Source organism: Hirundo rustica, chromosome Z, assembly GCF_015227805.2.
Source record: "Hirundo rustica isolate bHirRus1 chromosome Z, bHirRus1.pri.v3, whole genome shotgun sequence".
NCBI lineage: Eukaryota > Metazoa > Chordata > Aves > Passeriformes > Hirundinidae > Hirundo > Hirundo rustica.
This window is the reverse complement of record NC_053488.1, coordinates 65,524,043-65,536,101: the sequence shown is the minus strand read 5'-3', so window position 1 is coordinate 65,536,101 and position 12,059 is coordinate 65,524,043.

The following is a 12,059-nucleotide window of genomic DNA, read 5'->3' as shown; positions in this document are numbered from 1 at the left end:
GGATGGTGTGTTTTCTCAAAAATATGCTTCAGAGCAACCTTTCATGGTACTGGTATTTAGTGGCCACTTATTTCTATCTGTGTCAATAAATAACTGGAGTCTCATCTTCTCCAGACCTGGACCTGGCTCCCCTGGGAGAAAACTGCATGCAACTCAAACATTGCTCTTTTGCCTCAACTTCAGTCCCGAGGGCCCAGTACAGACACACCATGGGGACAAAGGGCAGGTGCGTTTTGAGTGAAATGGGGACTAGAAACTCAAAGTTTATACTGTCACGAGTGAATGGTTTAGGTCATTTAACAAATCACCATCAACAAAATATAAATTTAAATTTATTATTTAAATAAAGTTTAATATACATTTGCAAAAGCACAACAAAGTTCAATGGCAGGCTCCACTCTAGTACTTACTGACTAGATGAAGCACACAAAGGAAAATTGTATTAGAATCACTATAGAATTGTTTATACAGAGGCTGCGGACACAAAATGGAGACCCTCCCATTGAGTAACACGGTTTGGTGAAGACCCCCTTTCTTTCTAAACTCTTGATGAAGCCTAGGTGTGACTGTGCTCAAACTTAGCCCCTGAACAGTTTACAGCTAAAGGATTTAACATCCCTTAATCATTGAGTAATTTAATAATTACAAAATTACTCAATAGTATGTACTAAAATCTAAAATTGAGATGGCAACATTCAGGCTACACTTGCTATAGGCTGCAAGGTGTATAAATCAATTCACATATGCACTCACAGAGACACATAGAACTATGCACAGTTATATGTCCCTGTTTAAAAATCCCCCTGAAGTTCAACGAAATACATCAAATGTCTTTGCCTTTCTCAATGGGCAAAGGACTGACCCTTGAGGAGGTGGAGGTATCAGCCCAGTCCCACGGGAAAATTTTGGGAACAGTTCCCAGAGTCCCACATGTGAGAGCTGGTAAGCTCCAAGAGGCATTCCACTCAGAAAATGTAGTGGCTTGACCCTGGCTGGACACCCACCAAAGTGGGTGGGTCCACCACCCTGGTACCCACCAAAGACATTCCATCCCTCCTCTCCTCAACTGAACAGGGGAGAAAGCTCCATCTGTTGAGAAAAGGACAGGAAGAGATTACTAATCAGTTACCACCATGGGCAAAACAGATTTGACTTAAGGAAATTAGCTGAATATATAATTACTAAAAATCAGAGTAGGAGAATCAGAAGTAAAAAAAGGCAAAATATGTTAAAAACAGCTTGTCCACACCCCTCCCTCCTTCCCAGACTTAACTGTTCCTGAATCTCTACCGCCTATTCCACATTGGTGCAGGGTGACAGGGAATGGTCTGTTCATCACTTATTGTTTCTGCCACTGCTTCTTCCTCAGGGAGAGAAGCCCTTCTCCTGCTGCACAGTGGCAACCCTCCCATGGGAGACAGTCCTTCCTTATCTCCTCCAGTGTGAGACATCCCCATGGGCTGCAGTTCTTCATGAACAGCTCCACCAGTGGCTCTCTCACGGATTCACAACTCCTGCCAGCAAACCTGCTCCAGCTCCTGGTCCTTGCAGGAATCTTCTTCAGTGTGGCTTTCCCAGTACGGGCATATGGATGGTGTTTTTTCAGCATCCACATCTTCCAGCATGGGGTCTTCCCTGGTCTGCAAGTGGATCTCTGCTCCACTAAGGTCCTCCATGGGCTGCAGGGGAACATCCTACCTCACCATGGTCTGCACCACAGGCTGCAGGGGAACCTCAGCTCTGTGCCCGGACCATGTCCTGCACCTCCTTCCCCACTCATCTTGGTGCCTGAAGAGTTGCTCCTCTTACACATTCTCACTCTACTCTTCTTTGGCTACAACTGTTCCTGTGCAATAACTTCTTTTTTTCCTTCTTAAATATGCTATCATAGAGGTGCTACCATGTCACCAAAGGGCTTGGCCTTGGCCAGCAGCAGGTCTATCTTGGAGCCAGCTGACATTGGCTGTGGTGGACGTGGGGGAAGCTTCCATCAGATTGTTAGAGAAGTCACCCGCATAGCTCTCCTGCCACCAGAACCTTGCCACACAAACCCAATGCAGACAAAGATGCTGGTCAGAGCCTGCTGTGGTCCAAGAGACCTCAAAGTGCTTCACTCAAGACCATTGTTCATAGGGTTGTTAGATGATTTTCTTTAGTCATCCTGGTTACGACTGGGGAATTTTAACTGGAATTTTCCCCAAAAAAAGTCCAATAACAATAATATTGTTCCACTTAGGCTGGAATTTAGACAAAAATAAAGGCTGAAGGTTATTCATTACAAAACTGGACCTCATTAGACAACAGAGGTTCCTAGGAACAGACAGGTTTTTTATAAGCTCAATGGTAACATAACTGCCCATTAATCAAGGCCAAGGCTAACAAGAATTCCTTGATCGTAGAGTGGTCAAGGCAGGGAGATAAGTGAGGGATGTGCACTACCACATACACACAGTTTCATGCACAGTCTTGGGGTGTACGGCTCCAGGGCTGGTTAGTGTTTAATTTCAGGACCAAATAGACAAAGGCATCATATTAAGCATTTTCTTAGGCACCTTTCAATGAGAGTGCATCTCAACAAATACCATTTGCCTACTGAAGGCTTGAGCTATGGTTTTAAGTCATTACTAGTGTTTTGGATTTAATCTATGCTAAAAAGGGGTTTAATCTGTGCTAAAAAGCCTAAAAATTAATAAGGACTGAGCTGTTTTTACAGGCTCCTGGATGGCTGTATATTGGATGGAGGCTGCAGAAATTAGAGCCTTGAGAAGCTGTTAGAGAGATGCCCAGTGCTATTCAAGAGAGAAGCCCAAGCTAACGTACATCAGCTGATTTCTAACCTATATGGGTGTGTTAGTTTGGCACAGCCTGGTTTTTGGTAGTGGGTGGTGCCACAGAGGGGTCTTCTGTGAGAAGCTCCTGGAAGCTTCCACCATGTCTGACAGAGGCAGTCTCTGATGACTCTGAAGATGGACATGCTGCTGGCCCAATTAGAGAAGTTGGTAACATGTCTGTGATGACATATCTAAGAAAATCAAAACAGCGTGGGTGCATTTTTTTTCCAGGGGCAGCAAAGCACCGCTGCCAGAGCCATCCCCAGTGTGGCGTGTGGCGATGTGCTGCCACAGCCACCACCATCTCGGCGCAGCGCGCAGCGAGCCAACTGCATTGCGGGTGAAGAGGGCAGGGGCAGCGGCTACCCCTTCCCAGCACCCTGCATGAGGAGAGGCATTAAATAGCACCAGAGCCGTGGTGACCACCACTGCCCATGTGATGGTGGCGGGGCTGGCAGTGGAAGCATGGTGAGTGATTTCCCAATGTGGAATCTAGACATGATCAACTTCTTGGCACCATGGAATCCTGCAAGAAACTTTGAATTAATGTAACTTGTTGGGAATCTACAAACAGCAGTTTTTATTCTAGTCAGAGAAGAGGAAGGAAGGGAGGACGTGAAGGAAAACAACATGGCAACAGCAAGGTCAGTAGAAAAGAAAGAGGGGGAGGAGGTGCTCGAAGCATTGGAGCTGAAATGCCTCTGCAAGCCATGGTGAAGACTATGATAAAACAGTCACCCTGTAATGCTTTAAGTCCATGGGGGATGCAGAGATCCACTCATAGTCCATGGGAAAAGTGCTCCTGCTGGAACAGGTGGATGCCAGAGAAAGATGTGGTCTAGTGGGAGATCCAAATAGAGAGAGAGAGCCCCTACTTCCAGAGATAGAGAGAACCCTTGCTTCCAAACTAGAGCAGCCTAACCTTAAAACACTGTATCCCCTGGACAAGTAACCCATGCCACAGCAGTTTGGGGAAGTTTGTTTGCCTGTGGGAGGGACCCCACGGCATAGCAGAAAAAAGACTCCCCTCCCTGAGCGAACAGAAAGAGACTTTGAGTAATGAACTGACCAAAATCTCCATGCCCTGTCCTTCTGCACTGTCAGTGGGAAGGAGGAAGGGTGGGGGGGGAGGGGGGGAAGGTGTTTTAAAGGTTTCTTTTTAGTTCTCATTATCCTCTTCTGACTCTGTTTAAAAGAATTTTTTTTTACTTTTAAATTTCAATTTGTTTTTCCCTCAGACTGTTTTTTTTCTCCCAATCCTTATCTCAGTTCATGAGCCCTTTGTTAATCTTTTTCCCTCTTCTCTGCCCAACAAAGAGAGGGTGATTGAATGACTCTAGCGGGTGCCTAGGATTTGGCCAGTGTCACACCATGACAATGGGAGACAAAAGCAACATGAGCCAGCTACAATAAAAGAGGTACATAAACACAAAAAACCAGGGTACATGGGGTTCAGAAGCCTTTTCTTCTGCTCTAACCAAAAACTCCCAAAAGGCCAGTGACCAGTCAATGTAAATTAAGACAGAAGTCCTCTTGGAAACCATCTTTATTTGGAGTAAAGAAACAATGGGTGATTGGTGTCAGCTGCCACTGAGTGGGTAGGTGTGGTCCAAAGACAAGGGCTGGAAATAACTCCCAGGTATTGCAGCTGTCAGTCACAGCCCAGCCTGGAGTGCCCTCACAGTCTTGTCCTCTCCATCTCCAAGCTTCCTTTGACCTCCCTCAGCTAGCCAACCACTGGCCTTGCTCTTAAAAGAAGCAAGCCTAGGCTGGGCCTAGACCAAAACCCAATAGCCAAACTCTGGCTTTCTGTTCGCTCCCCGTCCTGGCTACCAGCTGCCAAATGAAGTGTGTTTGCCGTGACTTCCCAGTTTCAGTGCTTTGCTGAATTGCAGCTTAAAAGCAGAGTCCCAAACCTCATGGTGCAATCTGGCTTCCAGAGAGGTACAAGGCTGTAGAAATCTGGTTCCTCTCTCCCTATGAATTTATTTTCAGCAGATCAGGAGCAAAGCTTTCATGTAACAGCACTTGGGAGTGGGTCTAGGCTTCTCACTGGACCATCTTTTTGCACACAACCCTCCCTCAAAAATAAACCAGTTTGTTGCAATGACCGCATGCTTTCTCTAAGAGTCTGTTGAAAAAATCTGGGCCTTTATTCCAATACTGAAAGGAGAAATGAGTCAAGGGAGCCCTTAATCCTGTTAAGAGCTCAGAGGACTCTGAAATATTAATTGGCCTGTCTAGACCAGCTCTGTGTCTGGACACTGTTATTGTAGCCTCTTCTGCAACTATTGAAATTAGCAATTGGGACTCACACACACAAATTTAATTTATTTTCTTTACATTGCATACCCTATTTCCTGCTTGCAGCCTCTCTTATTTTAGTTCTTAACTAAAAAGAACATACTTCTACATTTCAATTGGTTTTTGTATTGCTAAGTGTCTATGCTTTGTAGCTGCTGGAAAAAAAGCTAGGGCTGTGATTGCTTTAGAAGGAAAATACATAAATATGATGCCAAAGAGTAAACTTAGGACCGAAAGTGCTTGTCTGGCACAGATGTCATTGTGCAACAAAACATCAAGGGAAGGGTCCTGCTGAGCTCCACATCAAGGTTCAAGTTTACATCTTAAATTTGCGTAAAATCTGAAGAAAATCTCCAAACTTTAAAAAACTTCTGCTGAGACAGTATTTCCCCCAGATCACAGTCAGGGGGAACTCTTATCTGGAGAAGATGCCTCATCTATCTCTGTACACTGGTGCTCACCTGGCGCAGCGCTGCAACACTGGTGGGAAAAGCAGGGATTTATCAGACAGATGACCAAGAAGAAGCCCACCAGCTCACGTAGACTGACCAGGTGCCCCCTGCAGAAACCCCCACTGCTCCAACACCACACACAGACCCCAAACATGGGGTAGTCAGGGAAGAAATTGATGTCTGTCATTGCAGCAGGGCACCTGCATCCAGATACAGGTGTCCAGCCCATTTGTCTCCGGTGGCAGGCAGCAGTAGTGCACTCATGCAGAAACATCTCTCATGAGGCAAGGGGTGCCCAAGGCTGTTAATGAGCATCACATTTCCCAGAAATACCTCATAAGTCATTCTGGAGTTGCCATGAGATGAAATTACATGGTAATAAAGCAGAATTATTTGGTTTCCTGTTAATCATCCAGAAAGGTGGTAAACATTAACTATCTTTGAGAATCATGTGATGCATACCGATGTTCAGGTTCCCTTCTCAGCTCAACAGTATTTCAGTTTTTTTCATTTGGAGGTTTCTGGAGCTGTCTCAAGGATCCTGTAGGATATGACAGCACACTGAGGGGGAGTTAAATGTCCAGCACAGGAAGGAAAAGCAGCAGCTATGCCTCCCTGCATCTTTAATCACTGTCATATCCTTTGCCCTACCACAGTTCAGAGAGCTGGTATGACAGCACTGGCTGCAGCAGCATTCGCCTTTCCAGCAGAGCAGAAAATGAAGGAAGATCCACACATTCCCCTCCATCTCCACTAGGCATATGACCACAGCTTCGCTGGGATGGCCATAGTCCTCATGTGGCATAGCCAAGTAACATGAAAATCTCTTCTGGCTGGAGGCTGAGGTTCAGCCTGACTGTAGACAGGGTGGAAAGGGACCACTGCTCCTCTGCAGCACACAGAAAAGCAAAGGCCAGGTCTTCTCTTCATGGCCTGTTGGTGACAAAGAAAAGAGTCCCTTGTACTCCTCCAATAGACAAAACTGGTGCTGATGGATGCCTGAAATGCATCCCTGGCACTCATGTGACCTGTAGCCAGTCATACTTGGGTACCATCTGTCAGTGGTCACCCTGGTCATATGGACAGACCCACAAACCACACATACATGGTGGCCAAGCAGCTGTGATATCCGTATGAAACAGGTGATGCCTTCCACCAGCATGGATGTGACATTTACAGCATCTCTTTTGCCTGGATGTAGCAGTGGCTTGAGATGGATAAGTCTGACTGGAAGGGAGGCTCCTCTGTCCTGGGGCTCTGGCTGTGTGGTTCCTCAAGCCTTGCTGTCATCTCATGAATCACAGCCACCTCCCCAGGCTTGTGGAAGGGGCAAGAGTGCATGTCTCATGAGATAGCCAGCTAGTTTCATTTCTTCCTGTCTGCTCTAGGGCATCTCAGACCTGTTTTTCAAATGCTTTATTACAAATGCCTTCAAAGATCCTAAGTTTTTCCAGGATATGGTGATCATCTTCCTGCTCATCCCTGCATATTTGCAGTTCCGAAAATATAATTGCTTTGAAAAATGTCAACTGGACAACTTCTGCAGTGTAAACATGGGCTCTTCAGCATTATTTGTTTAACCACAAAAATGCAATTGTACATGCACTTTTGGAAACTGAAGCTTGGGCACATCTTCTCCAGTGAACATAATGGTTCTGTTAAACAAGCACCTAGGAAATCACAGATGTTTTTTAAACTTGACTCCATACACAACCATCCCCTGACCTGAGCCAGCAACAAGAGATGAAGCGCTGTTTGTTTGGGGTAAGAAAATGAGACAGTCAGTAACTGTTTATGGATATACTGCATTTGCAAGGCAAGTTTTTCATGGGGGGGTAAGTTTCCAGGGGTGGCTTCTATGAGAAGCTTCTAGAAGCTTCACCCATGTCCAAGGGAGCCAATGCTAGGCAGCTCCAAAATGGAGCCACCACTGGTGAAGGCCAAGCTCATCAGCAGTGGAGATAGCTCTTCAGGGAAGAAGTTACTGTGTGGGGAAGGAGAGCCAGGGAGAGGAGTAAGAACATGTGAGAGAAGCAGCTTTGTAGACACCAAAGTCATGAAGAAAGATAAGGAAGAGATGTTCCAGGGACCTGGAGTGAAGACCATGGTGAGGCTGTTCTCCTGTAGCCCAGAAAAGTCCACAGCAAAGCACAGATATACCTGAAGCCCCTGGAGAAATCCAGGCTAGAGACAAGAAGAGTGTAAGGAGTCCTACCCCTTCAGAGGAAGGAGCAGAAGAGACAATGTGTGATGAACTGACTGCAGTCTTCTCCAACTCCCTGCATTTCTTGGGGATGAGGTAGAGAAATTGGCCAGGAAAAAGGGAGAGATGGGGTGGAAAGTGATTCTTTAGCATTTGGTTTTATTTCTTACTACCCTACTCTGATTTGATTTGTAATAAATCCAATTGATTTCTCTTCCAAGTTGAGCTTGTTTTGCTCATGATGGTAATCAGAGGGTGATCTCTTCCCAAGCTTGTCTCAACCCACAAGAATTCTCTCCTCTGTGCAGCTGAAAAGCAGAATGACAGAGCAGCTTTGAGGAGCAGCTGGTGTCCAGCCAGGGCCGACTCACCACAACAGGCAACCATACAGCTGAATTTCAAGAGACTCATCAACCCTCCAACCTAGGGACAGCCATGGGTGCAAGGACAGAAAATAGTGCTGAGGCAGTGCTCTAGTGCTCTGAGGTCCACCTTTGTGAGATGGATGTAATCAGATAAGATGACATGAAGGCCTTGAGACACCTTGGAATGCAGGCCCAAAACTAGTTTGCCTTTCTCTTTCCATCATTTTTCCTTCATGCTGCTGACACCTTCTTAACTGCACTGCTACAATTGTCTCTAGACATCAGACCACCCATTTCAGGATTGCAAGTGGAGCATGAAAGTAAAAACTGCATGAAATCCTCAGAGAGACAACACTTGCCCTTCTGAAGCCAGCAAAGATGACCTAATGCCCCACAACCATTCTAGTTTTTGGAGCAGAGAGGACCATAAACCCACTAAGTTTAGGGACTCTGGTGCCAAATTTGTCTCTGCAGTGCTTCAGGAAGTGTGCAAAACAGGAAAGAGGGGGTATGTGAGCCCCACACCTTCTTAATAAGGCCATCAACAACTCTCAGTGTACAAACCACATCATGTGTTTTTAAATCAGAAGTGACAAATGCATCACTGCTGAAGGTCAAAGTCTGTGTGGCTTATGCATCTGGATCCCTCAGCCTGCAGGTAGTGTAGGAATGCAGAGGTTTGTGAGGCAGATTCAGAACTACACAGAAATATAGCATTTTACTTCCAGAAGAAAAGATGCAGGGCATGGTGAGAAGAAAAAAAACCAGGAGAGGTCAGAAATTAAGAAAAAAAAAACAAGACAGGGAAGAGGGTGAAGCTTAAAGAGAAGGGAAACAGAGCAAAGCACCTTTGGGCAGAAGGTAGTCAAAAACAATGTTTGTCATTGGCACTGGTTTGTAATCTGAATGTGATGCAAAGAAAAATGAAGAACTGAACCGTATCCCCACAGCCCTCCTCACACACTGCTTCTTGCGGGCAGCACAGCATGGTCTGCCATGGTCTGCACAGCCAGCTGCCAAAAGGCACTGGACTCCTACACATTCCATCAGGAGATTAGAGGCTTGATGCAAGGACTCCTGACTTGTGGCAGTCAGAACAAACACTTCAGGACCACAAGAGCCTACCTACTTCAGGTACATAGGGACTTTTTTCAGTCTACGGACAAGATTTGAGAAGGTAGCTAAAGATAATTACAGCTTGCAACTTCACTACATTGTACAACAAAGCACCCGTGTGTGATGTCAATACTTTTAACACAAATGTGTGTCTTAGTTCACTGGTAACACAACAACTCAGTGCATTTCATTCACAAACTTGCATTTAATATGAAGAAAACCAAGAGCACCTGCAAATTGTGCTAGTGGAAACTGGCTGAGCCCTGCTAATTTCCTGGAAACTCTCTGATGGAAAGGGTCCTGCCCATACAACAATGAGCAAACCCATCTCTGGTGAAATATATACATTAGCTATTCCAAGGAACTAGTGGTATTTCAGATAAATTCTAAATGCAAAGCACTGGACCAAATCTCTGGTGAATGGGAATTATGCGTGAAAGTTTTGGTAACAGGGTGCCTGCAGGGGTGGCTTCTGTGAGAAGCTACGAGAAGCTGCCCCTATGTCCAATGGAGCCAATGCCAGCCAGCTCCAAGATGGACCTACCACTGGCCAAATGTGAGCCCACCAGCAAAGGTGCTAGCATGTCTGGGGTAAGAGACTTAAGAAGACACCAAGGTCTATGAAGGAAAAGGGGGAGGAGGTGCCCCAGTGTCTTGGTTTTGAAAGACAGTTATCTGCCAGAGAAAGCTGGAGCCTTCCTTGGAATGGAGAATGTAAACCCCCTTCCCTCCAAATTATAATAATTTTGCAGTTAGGGGCTTTCAGGAAAAGACATGAGAATAGGAGTAACAGTTCTTTACTAGGAATATTTAAATAGATATATATATATATACACACAAATGTAGTATTACAAAAAAACCACAAGCAAGGAAGTAAAAAAAAATCCTGGAAAAAACCCTGATAGAGTCAGGGATATGACCTGGCACCTTGATGGTCAGGGTGCTGGAAGCAATCCAAACAAGTCCTCCTGGAGTAACAGATGTGGTTCTGTGAAGTAGAGATGGTCCCGTAGAGAGTCCAGTGGTGATGAGATGGATCTGGTCTTCCTCCAAGCATCAAGTGGAAAAACTGGATAACCTGGTGGTCTTCAGTCCCAGTTTTTATCTAGCTGGGCACAGCTGGCTCCTCCCCCACTGTGTGGAGCATCTCACAATGGGATGATGGAACGTGTCATGTCATTGGTGGGCCCTAACGGCCGGCCCATTATCAGAAGATGTCCCCCTGGAGGATGGAGGAGTGGTGAAAGAGATAAGAAACACTGCCTCACCTGGATTTAATGGCTGGGCTCTTATCAGGAGGCATCTGCCCTCCCTCTCCCCTGGAGTCACAAGAGATAAGGATAAAACATCTCCCAAAAAACAGCTTTCAACCAATGAAATTTGGTTACATAACCCAAGACATCCAGACACCAGAGCAGAGATTCCTCTGCACTCTTCAGTGAAGACCACAATGTAGCAGTCTCTGCCACTGCAGCCCATGGGAGTTCATGGTAGAGCAGAACCTACTGCACCTGCAGTCTGTGGAGGATTTCATGCCCAGAGGAAAGGGATGCCCAAGGGATGCCCAAGCTTGCCCAAGAGAAGCTCATTCTAGAACAGGCTTCTTGCAGAACCTATGGACCCACAGAGAGAGAAGCCTGTATTGTCACAGGTTTGCTGGCAGGACTTCTGACCTCCCAGAGGACCACAGCTGTGGCAGTCTCTGCCTGATGAACAGCACCCCAAGCAAAGGACCAACACTGAAGCAGTTCATGAAGAACTGCTTCTCATGGGAAAAAAACACACTAAAGAAACTCATGGAGGACAATCTCCCATGGGAGGCACCCCACAATGCCTCCCACCCAGGGGAGGAATGTGAGTGCTGACCCACAGAGGAAGGAGTGGTAGAGACAACTTTTGAGGAACTGACTGGAGCCCATGTTCCCCATCCTCCTGTGACACTGGGGTAGGAGGTAAAGAAAATCAGCAGTGAAGTTGTGCTAGAAAGAATGGACAGATGGGAAAAGGTGTTTTAAGGTTTATTCCTATTTCTCATTATCCTATTTGTGGTTTTAACTGGCAATACATCAATTTCCCCAAGCTGACACTATTTTGCCTATGACAGTAACAGTGGTCTGTCCTTAATTCAACCCACAAGACTTTTGTTATAATTTCTCTCCCCTGAGCAGTTCAGAAGGGGGAGTGATAGAGTGGCTGTGGTGGACAACCAAGGTCAACCCACCACACCTGGAAGCAAAACACACACCAACCATTTTGTCCTCTACATAGACACCACATACACATTTACTTTGCATGACCTGCTTCCGCAAAGACATCTCCGTATGTGTATATCCACCTACCCTGAAACACCAGTGTTTACCTATGATCAGGCCAAATCAGTAGATTCTGGCCCCCAGACAAAAATTTGTGAAAATGCATGTGTCCCGAAAAAGCAAAAATATGTCATCTCCTCTCCAGGAGTCTCTTGGTCTCCCATTCTGCAGATACCCAGCAAAAGCACAGCAACCACAAAGTACTACATTTCAGCTTCATGCTTTGGCACAGCCTTGAAATTTCTTTTCCTCTTTGTCCACTTCTGTCCTTAAGGGCAAGAGCTTTGTAATACCCTCCTGCTCCCCAAAGAGTCTTGCTCCTGAGTAGCAGCAGGGGATGTTTGGCACAGACAGTTTCAGAGCATTCCCTAGGAAAATGAAGGATCCCCTAAAAAAAGATGTGGATCTGTAGGAAAAAAAAAAAAAAAAAAAAAAAAAAAAAAAAAAAAAAAAAAAAAAAAAACAAAAAAAAACAA